Raw genomic sequence first — 19,031 nt, 5'->3', positions numbered from 1 at the left:
CAGGAGGCTCCAGCATGGCTTTGGGTAAGGCCTTGCTGTGAAATTGAAATTGAGTCATGGTAAAGTGACAAGTTCTGTTGTAGGCAAGACTATCATAGCACTCTGTGCATCAGAGACTCGTCAAACTAGAACACCTGTAAAGGTGAGAGTTTTTGAGTGGGAAGTTCCTCCTTGACTCCAGAGAATTTGCAGGTTGTCAAAGTCAGGGGTATTGCTGAGGGTGGGCTGTGGCCATGACCACATGGTCATTTGACTCCCTGCATCTGAGCCTCAGTGAATGGCATTGAAGGATTTCCTTTTAATGGGCATGTTAAACATGGGACAAATTCAATTTTAGCATTGTCATTTAAAGTAATTTCTGATACAGATGATTTGCTGGCAAACGAGACGTTAGGTCTGCCGTAATTTGGGGCTCATCCAAGTTTCTGTTCCTCTAAATGCAAGTGATCTAAGTGATGGCTCAGTTGTGCACTGTGCTCTTCAGAACTTCAGTGCAGATGAGCTGTTCTGACCATGATGATGAGTGCAGTAGCCTAAACTCCTATGCACTAATGACAGAATATGCCTGCCATCACCTCCTTAAAAAAACCCTGAAATCCCAGGGTGGTTGGCTGTTACTTTCATCCACTGCGAGTGGAAACTGCTTCAAACAGACACCTCAAAGTTTCCCATGGGCATTTTTAATGCAGAATATAGTATTGAATATCTGAAAATACCACCAAAAATTTATTTGAAAGAATAATGAAAAATTCACAAAAAAATCTAAGTTGTTATCAAACAACTAAGTTTTGAGTAAACCCTGCTATAATGAGGCATATAATATTTTATACAGTAATCACAGTGTGTAAAATATTCTGACAAAATTTTCCAGTTCACTGTGGGCTGGTATGGTAACAAAGATACTCGTCCCAGCTTTGCTAAAGTAGGGATAGTAAAATTCTTGTAGAACCTAAATGTGTTGTGCATGTAGAGTAGAAATGTCTATCACGAGACTACATTGCACTTAGGTTCATGATGACCTGTCTTTTCTCTTTACTTTGATTTTCCCCTGACTTGTAGCTACTGAACTCCCCAAGGATTACAGGGGCAGAATGCCTAAAAGTGCTCTTTAATGCTTGACAGCATGGCTCTGGCAGTGTTAGACGCACGCTTTAAGCACGCTAACAATTGAGGGATAATGCTGTACACAGTGTAGTGGGTTTACAGAAGAGGCAAACAGGGATTTTGCAGCTTATAATGGAGAGAGTCTTTGGTATAACAGTTTCAAATATTAGATTAGGGTGTATATAATTTAAAACTCCTTTCCAGTTGTGCTGTAATTTTAAAGGCAGGATTTGGTGGAAATGAGCTCTTGTGGTCTGCAAGGAAGAAAATCAATCAGGATGCACCTTATCATTTTGCCATATCATTGGTAGGGATGCAATTAAATTGAGCCTGAAAGGTCACAGTGTGGGGTGTGCATTAACCTTACCCTCACCTGGTGCATGATGCTGCCACTGAGAAGGAGTTAATAACGATATCAGTTGGAGCTGCACATTTGTTCTCTCTCTTTGTTCGATCGTATCTGTGTTCACACACACTTCTAATTATGTCTTTGTGCATAATATTAGCAGATATCTGGAATATTTGCAGGGCTGTTAATTAGGTTGTAGACTAGTGTACAGTGGAATGTACAGCAGAGTTCCACAGCTGGTGGCCAAACCCCCTTAAACTCACTTGTTGGAGTTAATGCAGGAATATATCAGTGAGAAAGGGCTTTGTTTCATTTCCAGACTCTGATGATATTTAAAGCAGCAGCTGCAAAAAGTGGGTTTAGTTTCAAAGTGCAGTAGAGTTTCTGAATGCCATTTGCATTATACACATTTGCTCCAGATGACAGAAATTAAATTTCCTTTTGAGAATTGGACAAGTACTTTGGTGGTAAAGAGACTCTTGACCTTTTTAACCTATTAAATTAAGTTATGGGGAGGTATTTGATTTTAGGTTTGATTTGGGAGGCCTCTTTAAAAGGAATCAGGTTTCCCATATTAGCTATTGAAGAAAACCAGAGTAGTGCAACATAAAAAGAGCAGTGGAGTTTCAGGGACAAGGCAGAGAAACAATATCCATCACTTCTTTTTCAGAGGCTTGCACTGAGAGGTCATCAGATTTTACTTCTAAAAAGCATTTCTGCTCCTCCCTGGAAAGCCATTTTTTGCTACATGAGATTGCAGACTTTTTTAAAATGAATATATTGAACACTGGGGCATGAGAATGAGAAATATAAAATGTGAACTTCAGATTTTGAGATGGTTCCAGGGGAAGTGCATTTGGGAAAATAACAGCCTGTTAAGCCAACCTCTAAAATACATAATATTTTAGAACAAATGTTGAACAACATAATAAAGTCAGGGAAGCTAATGGAAAATGGGGTAAAATAAAAAATTATTAATAAATAGTTTTGTGCCAAGGTTAGCTGTTTCATCTTCTTCAGTTCTGTTGCTAAATAAAAGCAATAGATGCAATTCATCTCAATCTTGATAAAGAATTTGAATGTGGTACCCACATGGAGATCTATCAATATGGCAAGAGATAAAGAAGATTCATAGAAGAAATGTTAATAAGTAGAGAATTGAATAAAGAGGAGAGGTCAATATTGTCTTAAAATGGTGGGAGTGTTGGGCCAAAGGGAATCAGCTAATTAAATTCCTCAACGGAGATGAAACATGTTTCATATTTTCCTATCCTTGTCATAAAAAAGCAGTAGTATGTTTATGAATTTGACAGGTGACAGGATTGTTATGAATTTATAGGTGACTCAAAGGTAAGAGTCACTGGCATTTCAGAAGAGGATCGTAGCATCATACAAGTATTATGTTTTCTTCTGAGTTGGTGTGATAGATATGGCATAAAATGTAATGGTGCAAGGCCATGCTTTTTACTCTGGGTAGAGTGAGGCCAGGTGATAAAAAGCAGTCCCTGATTATCTCTGAGGTTCATTAACAGACTTTCCCAGGTGTAGCAGAGGTAAAAATAAAGAGCAGCTTTAGGATAGAGCATCACGGAGTTCATAGAAGGGACTTGTGAGTTTCCTTGCAGTCCTGTGCTCCTGTATTTATCTGAGGTGTTTCTCTTGAGGAATGGGATGTGCATGTGCCTCTCTGTGTGTGGATGTTTTAATTAAATTGCTAGCTGCTTCCATGTGTCTGAAGCATTCCCCAGTGGTGTCTGTGTCTGTGCGCTGCGAGCAGCAGGAAGGATGATGTGTTCTTGTGCACGCAGCTGCAGCCCAGCAGGAAAGGGGAGACTTTGGAGAGAGCAAACTCTGCAGCTCCTGGAGGGATGGTTGTCATCACATCCGCCTGTCCCAGGCCCTTTGCTGCTGTGGGAATGTGCTGAGTTTCTGCTCCTCTTTGGATCATCAGCCATCACTGCTCATAAGCACAACCTAAATATTGGCCTGCCCACAGAGAAATAGAAAAAATCCCTTTTTACAGCACATAAGTTTTGCTTCTGGAAGATGAGAGAGAGCCTGATGGTAAGCGCCTTGTCCCACATTTCTGCAGTTCCCAAAGGCAGGCTGGAGCTGTTAAATTGATTATTTGGTCGAATTGACTTTCTGTGCCAGGCACACTGTGGGCAAGTACGAGCTCTGCTGAGCCACCTTCCAGCAGCACATGGTGCCAAGGGCAGGCATATACAGGTACCCCTAGGTACCACCACTGTGTTCTGGCCAAAGCCTGGTTTCTCTGCCATGAGGAGGGGACCTTGGTGCACCGAGGAGGGACCTTGAGTGTCAGAGGAGGATGTGGTGGGTGGTTTGCTGGGCCCCAGGAGCAGCCTGTGGCTGATGATGCCTGTGTTGGGTCAGAGCCGGTGCTGCTTCTTCCCCACTCTTGAGGCTGCTCATTGTCCCTCCTTGCACATGTTCCTTTGAGGTTTGTTGGGCTCTGTGGATTTCAGGAGGAAGCATGTGTCACAACTTCTGTTATCACTAATCTTGAAAAAGCAGAATTTAGGATTTCACAGAAAATCCAGCCATTAGCTTCATTTATTCATATGGTAATGCTCATATTGCCTTAACTATCACAGAGTGGAGATGATAATTTACTCCACTTAGGGCATACTGGTCTTTGGATTAGCCATGACAATGGTTATAGGTAGTGGGATTGTATCCTGCAGCATCTGCTTCTTTTTTTTTTTTTTTTCATATTATTCTCACCCATTTTCCATGCTTGCATTGTTTACCCTTGACATGAATGATTATTTCTTCCAAATATATTAAACACATTAATCAAGTTTTCATGGCTGGAGCAGATTTAATATGCATTTTTAGGAAAGTATTGGACAGATTTCAGTGTTGTTATTCCAAGAATTTTACTTGCTGATTTACTGTGCTTTGAGAGTAAGACTGTCTTTTGTGTCAGACGTGCAGCATGGCAAGCCAACAAACATGAGAATCAAGAGTGACTCGATGCTACAGACGAGAATGTGTGATTTTCTCTCCATCATCTAGTTCTGTTTAATACCAACAGAAATGGCACATCTCCCACTTCCCTGTGAGTAGAGCTTCTGCATTTCTGCAGTGAATCCAGAAAAGTTTGATCAGGGCTTTCCCCAGGGGGACAGAGGAAGCTGTGGCACTGCCCACTGTCCACCACTTCTCTGAGAAAAAGCTGCTACACAGTCCAAATGAGTGAAAGGATTTTATTTTTCATGGCATAAAGACCTCTGAATGTGCTCAGGGGCCACACATTTCACTCTATAATTTTCTTCTTGATTATGCCTTTAAATTGCAGAGCAGTTGTATTCTTTTTATATAGCAGTATCATGAGGGTTCAAGAATACTTCTTAACTGTCATTGAACTTTAACCTGAACACTGAGATTTATGGGTTTATTCACTTAATGTCTCTTGATAATCACTTCTTGCCTTATCACTGTCTATTCTTGAGGAAGGCAGAAAAAAATACAAACCACTTTGCTCAAACTCATGAGATGAAGTGATGAAGGTCCTTATAACCTTATTACATAAAAGGAAGAAAACTGGACCAGAAGTTCACATCCTAATTATTGCTAAAGTTATAATATAGTGTGGGAACTATTCTGTTCTAGGCAATAAGGGAACACATGCTCTTTCAATCAGAGGCATTATTATTATTTTTGCATTATTTCTATCAGCATCACAATTCTGCCAAATGAAAATACATATCCAGACATTACATGGTCTTCTTGCTTTTCACAGTTCATTTTTTCAGTCCATTGATGTATGCAAGTTCTTTCACCGTGATTTGAAACTTCTTAATGGTGTCAACAAACAATTGTACATTCCCACACTATCAAACAAGAAATTTGTGGTTCTTCTTACCCTTGGGGTAGGCAAGGACCTAAGAAGATTACATTACAAAATATTGATTTCTGTTCTTCATGTAAAAAGAAAATCTATTTCTAATCTGGTTTGGGATGGGAATTCATAGTGACCATCTGTGTGAATATTTTACCAATAGTAATTTAATTTTTAAAAAAAATCTGGCTCAAAAAAATCAGTGCCTTTTTTCTTTTTTTTTTTTTTCTCTCCCTGAGTAAGGTTTCCTAGTCTGGCATCTCAGGGAAGAGCATCTGCTTCAAAGATGTCTTTGGAGGTTCTGAGTTCAAAGATGTCTTTGGAGATTCTCCTTACCTTTTTAACAAATATTTCCATCATGCTGCCTCATACAGACAGTAAGAAGTCTCCAGCTGTTATGGGCAAGGTCTATAGTATAAACATTCATCTCACTTCATCAGAGATACAATCATGCTTCACTCCTTAATATGAATGTTTTCTTCATCTTATTCCTTAAAAAAATTAATTTGACATTGTGATTTACATTAATAATTCACAATTTTGACAGAATGTTTTTACTAAAAATGATCATGCCTCACATTTGAGCCTATTAAAAACAAAATTACAATGGATTTAGACAGAAGGCTAATAATACTTAGGAAGTCCAGTCTACACATGCATTTTTCATTATGATTGACAACCTGTTTAGAAATTCTATGTTTGTAAGTTCCAGCCCAGACTTTCACTAGGTCTCAGTGAATATTTATTGGATATCACAAATACTTCATAGTTAGGCTGCATTCTGTCTCCACAGGAACATTTTTCCACTGGACATTCAGATAGTTATCCTTTATTCACAGAAATACTTCAACAAATATTCACATTGCATGAAATTGTGTACTTACATTCATGTACTGGGTTGACATTAGTCTCACTGCAAATGTAAAACGTTGATTGCTTGTGCTTGGACATTCTCACTGCAGCACTCTCTTAGGTCAAGGATGCTGCTGGGTATCAGGGGGGAGCGCTGCTCCCTAAACTCTTTGACCTGGTTCACTGCAAGGAAGCAGTTAAAAGCCAACATGGAGATGCAAATATCTTTCACAGCTGTGACAGCACAACATGTGTTAGTACTTTGTGTGAAAATGAGCAGAGACAATTTAAACTCTGCATTTGGCCGATTAGTCTTATGGCGCCTTTTCTTTGACAATAAAGATGCCGTTGGCAAAGCCTAGCCAGAAAGGACAGAGTGGGTATTCCTGCAGAGACTGCCTAGTAGATTGGGATGTTTCTGGCATACAGATAGTTGTAGCAGATGTTTCCAATTAACTGTAATAATTCTGAAAAATAAATGAATTTTCTTCAGGATCTCCTTGATGAATATTGATGTGGTGGTGGCAGTCTCCTCAGCCTGGAAGTGCTCATGTTAGCAGTGCTTGGGGTGGAAAGGATAAAAAATTGAAAGGTGATGATTTGCCATAAAAGCTGAAGATTCAGATCCTTGCACAGGGTAGAATTAGGAAAGGGCTTTTGTCCTCTCTCTGTTCTGGCATTTCCCCTCCAGCAAGCCCTCCCAGGCACTCAGCCCCTCGCGGCAGGCCTGCCCCTGAGACACCACGCCATGGGGTCACACCCAAGGGGACATCCATTGCTGCAGGACAGAGTGGATGGTTTCGTTGAGGCCCTAGGTGAGCTTAGTGCCAAAAGGATTTGTTCCTTGGGTGCTGGGATGTGTGAGGAGCATGATGCTGGTGGAGACATGGGAGCTCTTCAGGGACCCCACGGCGCTCCACGCGGAGCTGCTGGGTTTGCTGGGAACCACCTTCAGGGACGTGTGGAGAGCTGAACCTGGTGTGGCTGTGCTGTGGGATACCAGGGTGAGCATGAAGGCTTCTGGTACAGATTTTTTCAGCACTTCAGGACTCTTGTTGTGCACTGTCCACAAACAGATGGCGAGCTCTACTGTTTAATAAAAAAAAAAAAAAAAAAGAAAAAAGGCAAAGAATCTTTCACAACTTGCTGAGAATTTAATATGGCTTTGTTTTAGCTTGTTTCTTGTTAAGTCCATTTTGCTTTATTTTCTTCCTTGTAGGTGTATTTCTTTTCATACCTACAGCTAGTCTAAGCAGTTTTAATTTGAATTTGATTATTTATATGGTTTTATTTTTTTTAATGCACCAGTCTTTTTACCAGTTCTATTTGTTACTCTCTTCATAGCTTTGTTGCAAGACACATTTTTGCGGTGATTTCACGTAATTCCTTCTACACTCCCAAACTCCTGTATTTGTAGTTTCTCAGATTGTATAGTAGATTCCACTTCTTGAGAGTGATGGCAAGCATTGCTAGTGTCATATCTTTGCATTTATTTTTTGTTTGTTTCAAAAGCTAAAGCCATGAATTAGGGTATTTGAAGGAGGCATGCTGTACTGTATGTTTTCCACATTAGCTCTCCGAAGCCTCCTCATCTGTAGCTCTCACAGGGTGTCCTGTTTGTGATGTCATGGAGTCAAGGTCTGGTTTGGAGTGGTGACCAAGCTAGCCATCAGGATCAAAACTTTCTGGCTGGTGCTGCTGCCCCAAATATATGCCTCTTAGCTGTAAAACCCACTGGGCATTAATCTTCCCTTTAATTCCTATTTATTGCTCCTGCCCTTTTATGCAGCCAGGGTATTAGTGGGGTAGCAATGCAGACCCATTGTGTGGGGTCCTGCTTGCTGCTGTCCTTTGACACAAGCCTTCAGTTACTCCACATTGCTGCTTTTGGCTTCTGGAAGCTCAGCTTCACAGGCTGTAAAGGGTCTGTGTAGTGTTTCTTTAGAAAAAGCCCAACTGACTGTGTATAATCCTAAGCCACTTCATTTTCCAGTACTTAACACTATCTGCTTTCTGCAGAGAATTGCATGTTTAAGAGACAAAAACTTTAATGCTATCAAGTAGTTCCTTGCAAGGCTTTTTTAAAGGGAATTGTTTGCAAAACAAATTTCCTTGACCATTGTCACCATTTGGGAGTGTCTCTAGTTTACTGCCGAGTCAGGAAAACACAGAAGATGGGCTCTTAGCAGTGCTAGGAACCCTTCCCCTCTCACATGTGCAGCTCTGCTTTGTTTTCACACATTTATCCACCCTTCAGACACTATTAGTGAGGAAATATAATTATATGGAGGGGTAGGGCTCTTTCTTTTGTCTTTTTTATGTTAAGGCAAACTGGGGACAGGAGGATGATGCTGAGTCAAAATGATCATCTCTGTAACTCTTTTAGGGCTAGCACTCAAATAAGAATGAGATGGGACAAGAGGTCTTAAGCAAATGAAAATTGTAAAGCTGAAAACACAAATGTGAAAGACGAATGGTTCCTGTGAGCTCCCATCTGTATTAAAAAGACTGTCAAGAGCAGGATTTAAACTTTCTTGGCCACATGTTTGCATAGGACAGAATGCATTTAAAACAATTCCTGTCCAGTTTCTTCCTAAGCAGGCCTGTCTGGAGAAATAAAGGGCTGATGCAGCACCACAGGCTCATGGTGGGTGAAGAGGTGTTGCTCCTGCACACAGCATCAGGTTCTGGCCTTTTCCACCTGCAGAAAGCCTTCCTAAAGATTTCAACAGAGCAACTGCACAAAGACTTTTATGGGAAAAAAATAGGATTGGAAGTGGCAAACATGATGGGAATACAGTCTTTCAGATTATTTGCTGTGTTTTTTCACCTTTGTTTTAACCACTCCCTGGCTAGAGTGCTGCAAGAACAAAACCATGGTCTTCTAAAACAATTTTGTAGGCATTTTAAAAGATGCTCTTGCAGCACAGATGAAGCATTAATGTAGCTGTGCTTTTGTGTGCCTGGGGGATTTGTGTTGTGTTGATTCAGTGATGAATCAAGTAGGCAATATGCAGTGCTGTGAGATGTACTGCTAATGCTGTTAGAGGAGAGGGGCTGGAGCAGTAGGCAAGGGAAGGACAGGGATGCAGCTGCAGCAAAGGGGTGGCTGAGGAGCAGGAGCACAGAGAAGGTAGGTCACAGGTAACAGCAGACCTTGACTGGTCTTGTCTTTGTATCCATGAACAGCGGTTTTGCACATGGTTTATAGTGGGTGGTAAATATGTACTTTGCCTGGAGGCGTGACTTCAGGCCCTTATCCTTTTAAGTTCTCTCCTCTGTTAAATATTGTTATAAAACCCCCAAACAGCATAGTGAGTGGGTTTTTTTTGTTGTGTTTTTCTTTTTTTGTAAAGGATCTATTGGCAATTATTATTACGTCAGTAAGGAGCAATGTAAAAGCCAAAGCATTTGATGCCTCCCGTGCTTGCTTGACAACATTAAATTACTGCAAAGAATGCCCCCTGTTTAAATATGCTTAACTTATTCACATTTTTGCATTAAGCTCTTCTTATGTTTTATGAGCTTACAATCAAGCAACAAAAGTTTTATTTTATCAAGATTTGGAATTAATTGAAAGCCTGAACTTTAAAAAAAACAACTAACCAAGCATAAAAGCTGCTTGATGGAGAGAGACAAGATTTCTCTGTGTGTACACAACTTGTAATTTTTGAAAGTGTATCTACCAGCCCGGTTATATCTCTGTCCTAACAGGATTGCTTGGAGAATATCTGAATGTCTGGTATTTCACATTCTTAACATCTGAGTTGTAGTTTTGAAGTGGCTGGACATCTGAAATACCAGACATGCACATGTGAAATACCCTTATTTGAGTGTGCTTTCTTTGTGTAAAGTAAAACAGTGGAGAATCCACATTAGTTGGGATTACTGGCTGAGATGCTTCCCATGTCAGGAAGAACTGATTAGTTTCCCAGGGCATGCTTTCCAGGCTGATGTTCCTAAGAGATTTACCCAAGCAAAGATATTGACTCATGGTGAATTCTGGTATCTAATTCAGAGGAGATGCTAACAGCTTCCCAAAACTTGGATTTTAAAAATGATGGAGAAAGGGAATGAATGTTTTGTTTTTCCCTTTTTCAGTTATTAAAAGCAAAGGTGGGGAGGGTACAATCGCTATTTGTTGAACATTATTTCTGAAACACTTCAGAGAGGGTGAAGCTTTCCTAAACATTCTGCATGATGAATTTGTTTCTTCTGCCCCACTGAATTCAAATGCAGTACTTCTCCTTGTTGCAGTGTGTAAGGCACCCTCATGTTGTCCCTGCCTGGAATGCGAGCAGCGCTTTGCTGCCCGGATTCCCACGGCAGCAGCAAGCAATCTTGTCTGCAGTTAAGATGCTCTCCATCATCACGGGACTGTCACTGGTGTCTCAGAGGCAGCACTCAGGGTCCCAGTGGGGGAGCTCACAGCTGGCTGCAGCTGCTCCCATGCTTTCTTCATGGAGCGAGGAATGTACATGAAAAAGGAGAAAAACTGTAATGAAATCCATTAACAACTGCTAGGAAGGAAGCAAGCTCGTTCTGATGGATTTTAGTGGGACAAAAGCTATTTATACAAAGCCACCTTATGTGTTGCAATAACTGATGGCTATGCCACAGGGTGACCCCTCTTCCCAGGGCCTTGCTGGATGGCAGGGAGGAGGTGGGGACCCCCAGACTTCTTCCTGCTCTGACCCAGCACAGAGCACCCCGAGTGCACTTCCTGGCTGTGGCTGAGGTGCTGGCAGGAGCACTGCCCTGGCTGCCAGGCCACTGCTTTCTCCATGGTCAAAGGAAGGGATCTCTGTGAAAAGAAGGCTCACAGTATGGAGGGGTGGGATGTATGCACTGGACTTGGGGAGAAGCACGTGGGGGCTTCTTTTCTTGTTCATCTCCCCTCAGGCTTAGCGGAAAATATTTTTCTCACATCCCTGGCTGTCCATCTGGCTGCTTTGGTGTGGGAGAAAACACATGCTGAAGCCCATACAATTTGCATGGATTTCATGCAAATATCAAAGCAGAATTTCAGGAGTTGGTTAAGTGTGGGTTTTTTTCTAAAAGGCTAATGTAATCTTCTGTGGTGTGTGATTACATCTTCTGGCAAAGCTTGCTTGATTAAGCAAATCCCATTTCTGGGATTTAGAGTTTTATGCTAGCATCTCTCCCAGTTCAATGAGTTGGCATAGGAAATTCTGTTTACTGTCTTCTCTGGTGCATTTGGTCCAGTGTGGAGTCTGGAGGTGGTGAATATGCACACTAACACTCTGGCTGTCTCAGCCACTCATGTAAATGAAGAAGTCACATTCAAAGTGTTAAAAAAAAAAAAAAATCTCATCATCCACAAGTTACTGCAGGTTTCCTTTAAACATCATATTTGATTCTTGCTGGCAGAGTGATTTTAAAGGTCATTTTCAAAAGAGAGAGAGATGTACAGATGTTCTGGGGAGTCCTCCTTGCTGGGACACTGGTCAGAGCAGCGATGCTCTGCACTCTCCATCCACCAGTCCACTGCACATGTCACCTCCCGTGCCCAGGAGGAGGGTGGTAGGTGGTGGCACCCAAAAGACAGCTCTCTGCAGAACTCCACTGCTGAAATGGAGGGGAAGGCTGGCCAGTGGTGCTCTGCCTCAGCTCCTGCTTTATTGAGCCATGCTCCTGTAGAGCCTTGATGTTCCAGGGTCAAGTCTCCCTTGTAGGGAGAGACTTTGGCTTTTGTGTGCCAAAGGCTGGTGGAGTAGGGGCTTGCCAAAGGCTGGGTCTCTGCCTGCTAGCTGGAATGGATTCTCCATGCCCAAGATAGCTTTCATTCTGTTGATATTAGTTATTTAAGAAAATCGAAGCCAATCAGTTTCTGTCACAGCCTTCCTGTGTGACCAGGGCAAAGCAGATTTTATTAGCAGATACTTTGAGAGCTTTTATGGAACTCCCCTGGTGGACAGACACCTCTGACTTACTGGGCCACTCCACTCCCAGCAGGGATTGTTTAAAGTATACTTTAAAGTCAGGGCAGGGCCCAGTTTCTCAGCGCCCTTGCGTAAGTCTCGCTTTATCAGACACTTGAAAGATTTGCTCTTTAAAATTCCTTTTTAATTAGTCTCTACATTCTTTCAGTTCAATCTTGTGAACCATGCTTGGGTGAGGCTTTCAGGTATGTGTCAATCCATCCGTGACAGGTATCTCCAAGGGAGAACAAAGTATTGAAGGACAATATGAGATACAAAAATGGGTCTGATCTCTCACAGGTAGCGTAGAGTCCAGGCAAAAAGCATAAAATCCCACAACAACAATAGCAGAGAGAAGGTGGAAACACCATCTCTTATGATCTGTTGTTCACCTGCTTCAAAAGCTGTTTGAATCTGAGGGGTCAGCAGGTCCTTTTGGATATTTTTTTTCCTTTTATACCAGAAACATAGGTCAAACTTTGGGCAACATTGGTAAATTTCAGTCTTGTGTCACATGAAGCAGGTGCAGGGGCAGCCAGCTCACTGTTCAGTCCTTGGGGGTACTTAGGAGGACAGCACAAAGAGCTTTAGTTGCATTAGGAAATGTTTGATGTAATTAACCAGCTTTTTGTTTGGATTGGATCTAAGGTTGTCCATCTTGTTTTTCCTGATTTTTAAACCAGTTTTCACTCTGAAAGATATAGTGATGATCAAAGAGGACAAGAACGGTTAGCTGACAGTCTACATCCCATCCTGTTTTTCCCGAAGTTGAACTTTGAGTATTAACACTATCTCAATTCACTGTAGTTAAACAAAGTTTTGTAGGAGTGGGGGGATTTTGTTTGTTTGTTTGTTTGTTTTTGTCATTTCAGATTTTTTTTTGTTTTGTTTTTTGTATTCCTTGTTTTATGAATAAATAATTGCCGTGGACACGTCTGTTGCTGATGCAATACTTAAATGTGATTCCACAGTTTCTGTGTGGCAGTGGCTGTGATAAGAGGACTTGTACAGTTTGTGCAAATGCTTGCACAGAGAAAATCACATCCTAATAACTACTTTTCATATAATGCAATTTCCTGAGCACAAACAGTTTTATCTGGGATGCTTTTGCTGAGTAGGATGCCAGCACTCATGGTAGAAAAACAGGGATAATTCAAACAGGTCTGAAGGGATCAGGACTCAGAAATGCAAGGCAGCCATTGGAGGTGAGATGCAAAGCAGTCATGGATGATGATGAAGTAGTGACAAAGCTTCTCTCTATCAGAGCCTGTCAGCAAATGACAGGAGGATGACATTTTTTCTCTCTTGCACTTGTAATCTCAAAGTGAAACCCTCATAAATAGATAAATATCTTCTCGTGGCTGTTTTCCTGATTAGAATGGTGTCACTTCCATTTCCAGAACTTCTGCCCACTAGTATCTTACAGTCTGATCAATTATTTTGATTGTACTCTAATCATACTTTACATGTTAAAAAAATATATATTCCCTTGTGCATTGGAGTTAGAAATTTGATTTAGATAATCAGATCTTGTCCATATATTCAAATAATTCATGAGAGTGTCTCCTTGTTAGATATGATGATAAAGGATAATGGATTTTTACCATTTTTGGCCAAATCTGAAAACATTTGGGTATCTTGAGTCAGAAAGATCTTTGACCTGAAATTTAATTAAGAAGTGGAAAATAGGAAAAGTGGGCGAATGCAGGAGAGGATTAAACAAACAAACAAAAAAATCTCTGTTCCTTCAAGATTTTGGTTCTGTTAAATGGTGTAAAAAAGTCTTTTTGTAGAATAGTTGAGCCTTATAAATGGCATAAATTTGAAAATTAGGAAGAGTGGAAAATGGAAACTTAGTAATTTGATTCCTTTCTTCATTTTTAACAAAAATAATCAAGCTGCAGGGGAGAATAAAAGACAGCTGAAGTTGAAGGAAGCACATTTGTAGCCATCCATGTCCTAATGAGTAACATTAGGAAGCCTTATGTAAGTATTTAGTCTTGACTGTAACAGATTGAATACATTTGGTCTTGTCTGAAGGAAACAGGCCCGAATCTATCAAGTACATGGGTGAAAAAACAGTTGTAAATTCTGGTTACTACAAATAGAAACCAAAGAGCCATGCTCAAATTCTTTCCCCTCAGATGAGGTGAAAATTTCAGTTCCACTATCAGTGCTTATCAGATAGGTGAGAAATCAATTTGTAAATTACATCAGTTATTCTTACGTGCTTTACTGGATGTGTAGTAGTTCGAAAGTACTGTAATGTTGCAAACCAGCTTCCATAAGAAAAATTATTTAAGAAAATTATTTGCATTCTTTTAGTACAGAAGATTAGACGTATTATTATATTGGTAGCTGTCAGATCTTTGCAAGGCTTTGACTTGACAGCTCTGAGAGGGGGCTTTGGCCACATGCAAGTTATGCCAAGATAAAAAGCCACATGTCCTGAGTTAGTCACAAGTTAAAGAGCTTTCAACAGAGAACACAGTGTAGACCCAAATGATCTGTGCCCAAGTAAAATACTTCAGTTTGATCAAGAGCTCAAAATGAAATACAGACTTTTTAGCAGCGGGGGCAGTCTGCTGTGTATTTGTTTTCAGCATGTGTGGGAGATTTGCACTTCCCAGCTCTGCCAGGCTCCCAGCCAGAGGCAGAGGTGATGCTTGAGTAAGTGTAATTTTGTGTTTGGTCTCCCATAGATGGAGAGGACCTGGTATGATCCAGCATTTGTCTCAGGCAAGTAGAAGGACCTGATGAGGTGCAGGTACCAATGCCACATAACACTACAAATGAAACTGTCACAAAAGTAATGCTCTTGGAAAGAAGGAATAGCAGTGACAAGTTTGACTGGAAAAACCGTAATTGAGGCAAGTCTAGAATAAGCAGTGTTATCAAGTTGGTTTTCATCAACAGCTAATCCAAATTTAACTAAGATCTCTTGGGTTCAGGCTTCATTATCACCTAATGCAGGCTGAACACATCTATCTGGACTCATTGGAGATTTGATATAACACCTATTTAGAGAAGTAATTTACAAGTGTTAGTCTTATCTGTGTGGCCAGAGATGTTCATAATTTGTTTAAAGATGTTCATAATTTGTTTGCTTTGTATTTGTGAAGATTGAATTTGCTATCAGGGAATTAGAGTGGCAGTGACTAAGTCTTGGCATACGTCTTTGGAGAAAGAATCTCTTGGCCTTGTGTTTTCAGAAAACTGAATGTTGAGTCCCTCTTTCTCTTAGTTGTAGATGTAAAGTGGCAGTCTGAACATGTGTGTATTTTAAAATCCTGTCAGGAAACCAGATTTTTCAGAATAGCATCATACTAAGAAATCTCATAGTCTTTCTACATCTCCAGAGACACACATGGCACCTTCCTGTCCCTGCCAGAGGATGCGTGCAGTGCTCCTTCCTCTTGCATGATTTTATGGAGAAGTTCTTCTCTGAAACTTTTATTCTGTAGTTCCTTAATCCATCCCTCCATTGAATGACAGAAGTCTTCTGCCAGCTAGTAATATTCTTGTGGTTTTATACACCTTGAGAGCTAAACAGGTGTGAGATAGAGGTGAGGGCTTTCTCAGATTGATGGTGTACATCAAGATACTGCAAGTTAATGGAATTGCTGGGAAATTACACCAGGAAAAGTGAGGTCATCTTCTGTTCTTCTACAATACCTGTGAGAATAGTCTGAAAGTATTCATTGATTCAGGGGGCCCTGACAAATAATATCTGGATCTTTACTTGCCATAGATGTGGGGAAAAAAGCCAGTAAGGTCTTTTAAAAATGAAAATCAAGTAGGATTGCAAAGATTCAGAAGGAGAAGTATCTCCAAGGAAAAACTCAATAAACTATGTCATATAAACAACTTACATGTAAGTGCTAAATCTCTCTACATCTGTTGACCAGAGTAAAGACTGAGTTTTGGCTTTCACATATGATGTACACTGAGTACATGATCCCTCAAGTAAAATCTAAAGGTAGAACCTCTTAGAAGTGAGATGGCACAGGCAGGCTCCTCCGCACCAGACTCAAGATTTCCAAGAGAAATAACCATCTTTAGTGTTCTTAACTACTTCCAAGCCAAAATACACCATTTTCAGGCACCTATTTATGTTATGTTGTGGTTTCTAAGTGTTGTGCAGTAAAAGACAAAAGTAATATGAGAAGAGTAACACTGAGGACCACTGATTTATGTGGACTGGAAACTTAGGAGAAGCAGAAAAAGGGAAGCAGAAAAAGGAGAAGGAATAAAGCTGGCCTCGTGTTCTTGATTATACTTGACCTGTTTTAGTTGAAGCAGTTCTGCTTGCCTCTGGCCACAAGCATTTCCTAATGTATTTTACCATTAGATGTTGCTTCCTTTACTGGGTCTTGAGTGGTGCTTTGTAGGCTGACCCCTGCACAGTTCTCTTTTCAGACACCCTTCTGACTCTGAATAACCACCTCAGCACCGGTTTTTAAAGTTTTGAGATTACTTATGTCATTCTGAAAAAAGAGATTGATACTGTGAAAATGCCCCTGGAAGCTACTCTAAAATGTGTTCTAGATGTTTGCAATGTTCAGTCAAAGAACATCTGATTTTATTTATTGCCATGGAGTTGTGGGGCTCTGCTGAAGTAAAGCACTCTTGAACCTGCTCAAGTCCATTTGACAAGATGCTTAAGACAAATTTTATCTTATTAATAGATAAAAGGAAATCCTTAAGAAGTGTTATTAAATAATAAAATTAGAAGAGATGATTGCTCATTCACATCTGTCCTCTATCAGCTTAATTTTGAGTGCAAGATGCAGAGTTTTACAGGTCTGTTTCTATCCAGACGCTGAACTGAGCACTTCAGCTCAGTTCTCCTGAAAATTGTTTCGGAGTTTAGCTTCAGTAAAATGCTTTGAAACAACATATTTTTTAAAATTGCTTATAAATTCCCTCTAGAAGTCCCCCTCTTACTTTGCTGTCTCATGTTACAAACTTGAATATATTAATTTGGAAGAGGCATATCTTTGGTTGTTCATTACTCAAGAGAACCCTTGCCAGAGTCCCCAAAAATACAAGAGCAAGAAAGAGCCCTGAGAGGTGTGGCAGTGGGATGGCTGCCCAGCCCTGATGATCATCTCAAGGCTGATCTGGTAGGACTGGCTAAAAGGGTGAGATAGGCCTCTGGGAGATTGCCAGCAAGTCACCAATTAATACTAATTGCATGGGAAAATACTGTAAGGGTGGTTCATCAGGGACTGGAATGAGTTCATAGCTGTGCTGCACCCAAGGGCTGTGTGTCCCTTGGTATTTACTTCAAGAAGAAAACACAATGTTGCTTGCTGTTCTATTCACTTGCAATGTTTTTAGATCCGAACTACAATTAATGTGGAGGAGTGTGAAACATCTCACATGTATCATAGAGCTTGGCTTGTGAATATTTGAGTTAAAGTGTAATATTCTAATTGGTTTCAGCAGGAATCATCACTGTTTCATCTTGAGCCAGACATTGCTTCTCATTTTTTCATAGGGAGGAAAACAAAGCTGAAGCTGCATGAACTATATGCACATGATAGTCCTTTCAAAACAAGCAAACTACGGACGTCTGGTTTTAAAAGGGCTTTTGGCTTTGCCTTTCTGATTTCCAAGGAAAGCTTTGTAGAAAACTGGGATTTAAGCTGCTGCTGTCTCCTCCTCTGCCTAGTGACAGCTGTAAACATCTGCTGAGGATGTCGTTTATTGTCTCATCCTCTAGTTGCTCATGAAGATCATGAAGCATCGTGCCTCCTGGAAAATGAAGCCGGTAACGCTGTGGGGCAGGAGCGAAGAGCCAGCGTGCTCGGAGGCTCTGGAGTGTGGTTAGCGGGGGCCGAGAGCAGCTGCTGTGCCTGGGGATCCCGCCCAGGCAGGGAGAGCCGCTCTCCCGGCAGGTTTGGAGAGGCAGGTGGCAGCAGCCGAGGTGGGAAGGGCACGTTGCTCTGTCGGGGCGCTGCGATTTCGCCTCTTCGTCCTCCTCTCGAAAAGGCAGACAAGGCTTCCAAGTCCTAAATTGCATTTTGTCTAACTCCTCCCCTATTCCGGCTGTTTGCTCATGCAACCACCCACGGATCCGAAACACAAATGTGTGAAGCGAGGCAGGGAGGGCTCTTGCCAGCGCAGATTCCATCTCCTCTCTGGGCGCCCGGGTGCCCGTCGTGCGCTGCCACTGTCTCACTCCCGGACACAGCGGAGCTGTGGCTAATCATAAACACATCAGCATTTCTCTCCCGTCCCTTCTCATCGCCCCGTGCTCCAAGAAGAAGAAGAAGAAGAAGCAGAGAGAGGTCCGGGGCTGCGGATGAGCGTGTCTTTGTGGCACCGCTCGCTGGCGGGCTGACAGAGGCGGCATTGTTGGCGGGCTGAGCCCGCCTGGCAGCCGCGGAAGGTGGGATCCGCGCCCTGCATACGGAATCGGGGAGCGGCCGGGACAGGGCCAGCGGCTCCGAGAGCTGCTTAATGCTCGGAGGGAGTTTTAGAGCTCTGCTCCAACAGCTTCTCCTGGGGTCTTCTTCTGCACAGTGCAAAGAGGGTCTAGGAGGAGGAGTCCTTGTTAATCAAAGGTAATATTTTTATCTTTAGAGTGGCATAAGTTAGTGGCTGTTGCTGCTGTTTGGTTGTTTATTAAAATAAGAGTGATACAAGAGGGAGGAAAGTTATGAAGTGCTCTGTACTCCGCAGGAGAGTAAAGCTTCATGGGGGCATTGTGCTGAGGGTTATTGAAGTTTGGCTGTTCCCCTTTATGTGGGCTTAGTTTGCCTTACCAGTAATAAGAAAATCTGTATGTGTTCCCCTCAGAGGAAGAAAAGACTATTTAGTTTCCTTCTGCATCTTACTTTTTAAGCCAAAAGTTATTATTTATATACAATATTAAGTGAATTCTGCTAATAGAAATACATTGATATAT

General features: G+C 41.4%; 1 protein-coding gene across 3 annotated transcripts in view; it reads left to right on the top strand.

The window, feature by feature from the left end:
• The window catches only part of PAG1 (phosphoprotein membrane anchor with glycosphingolipid microdomains 1), a 106,219-nt gene that overhangs the window by 42,914 nt on the left and 44,274 nt on the right, over positions 1-19,031 (top strand). The window contains exon 1 of one of the 3 annotated variants that reach the window (XM_059862856.1): positions 18,211-18,687. The exons of the other annotated variants lie outside the window; for them this stretch is intronic. The gene's annotated coding sequence lies outside the window, so the exon portion shown is untranslated. Of the gene's footprint in view, positions 1-18,210; positions 18,688-19,031 lie in introns of those variants that run through there. 3 annotated transcript variants of the gene reach the window in all.

The sequence above is a fragment of the Haemorhous mexicanus genome, chromosome 1 (genome assembly GCF_027477595.1).
Source record: "Haemorhous mexicanus isolate bHaeMex1 chromosome 1, bHaeMex1.pri, whole genome shotgun sequence".
Lineage (NCBI taxonomy): Eukaryota > Metazoa > Chordata > Aves > Passeriformes > Fringillidae > Haemorhous > Haemorhous mexicanus.
Note: the sequence above shows the minus strand (reverse complement) of the source record. Positions and strands in the feature narration are given on the sequence as shown.